Source organism: Larimichthys crocea, unplaced genomic scaffold, assembly GCF_000972845.2.
Source record: "Larimichthys crocea isolate SSNF unplaced genomic scaffold, L_crocea_2.0 scaffold70444, whole genome shotgun sequence".
NCBI classification, from domain to species: domain Eukaryota; kingdom Metazoa; phylum Chordata; class Actinopteri; family Sciaenidae; genus Larimichthys; species Larimichthys crocea.
The window spans coordinates 337-1,165 of record NW_020859301.1 but is presented as its reverse complement, the minus strand read 5'-3'; the positions used below and the strand labels follow the sequence as shown (position 1 = coordinate 1,165).

Genomic DNA, 829 nt, shown 5'->3' with positions numbered 1-829 from the left:
GCTAACCATTACACCATGGAACCGCTGAAAGGCAAGCTCGCCGCGTTCACAGACAGGTGATGTGAGTAGGAAAACCCAGAACTAAACCACCTTGAACGTTTTTAGCTCTCACATTCAGGCTGATCGTCTTTTCCTCCCCGTCTTTCCATTTGTCATAAGATCAAGCTGTCTGTATTTTCTATCCATTTTGGTCTGACATTGAGTTTAATACATATTGTATTTTGAAATTATATAAATATATGGAGTAAAACAGAGCAGATATACAACGTACAATTCAAAACCTTTGATGTAGTCCATCTAAAATTTTGAATCTACGTTCAAAACAGAGATATTCGTTCAAAAACGTTCAAAATGGTCTAGTTCTGGGTTTTCCTACCCACATCACCTGTGTGTGAATGCGTCAAACACGTACCTAAGCGGTTCCATGGTGTAATGGTTAGCACTCTGGACTCTGAATCCAGCGATCCGAGTTCAAATCTCGGTGGGACCTGATTTTAGGGCTGAAGGTGGGTACAACTATGAATTTCTTGACAGCTGACAAATTAAATGCCAATAATGTAAAACATTGAACTGAATGCTCAGTTGAGGTGACAATTCCTCTACATAGGTAAATGATTTGCATGCATTTCATCTGCATTTACACTACTTACAAAAAGTTAGGGATATTCCACTTTTGGGTAAAGTTTATGGAAAATGTAAAAAGTTAATGCTACAGTGATATATCATGAAAGTTAGTGCATTTAAGTAGAAGCATGCAATGGTTTGTGTTGTTTCTTATGTTGTGATTGCGCGTTTTGTAGATCACCGTCACTTCCAGTATTTCATTGGC

At 38.2% G+C, this 829-nt stretch overlaps 1 non-coding gene across 1 annotated transcript; it reads left to right on the top strand.

Moving 5' to 3' along the window:
• Positions 1–418: 418 nt before the first annotated feature.
• On the top strand, positions 419–490 carry trnaq-cug (transfer RNA glutamine (anticodon CUG)). Its single transcript has one exon. It is a non-coding gene; the product is annotated as a tRNA-Gln (tRNA).
• Positions 491–829: the final 339 nt, after the last annotated feature.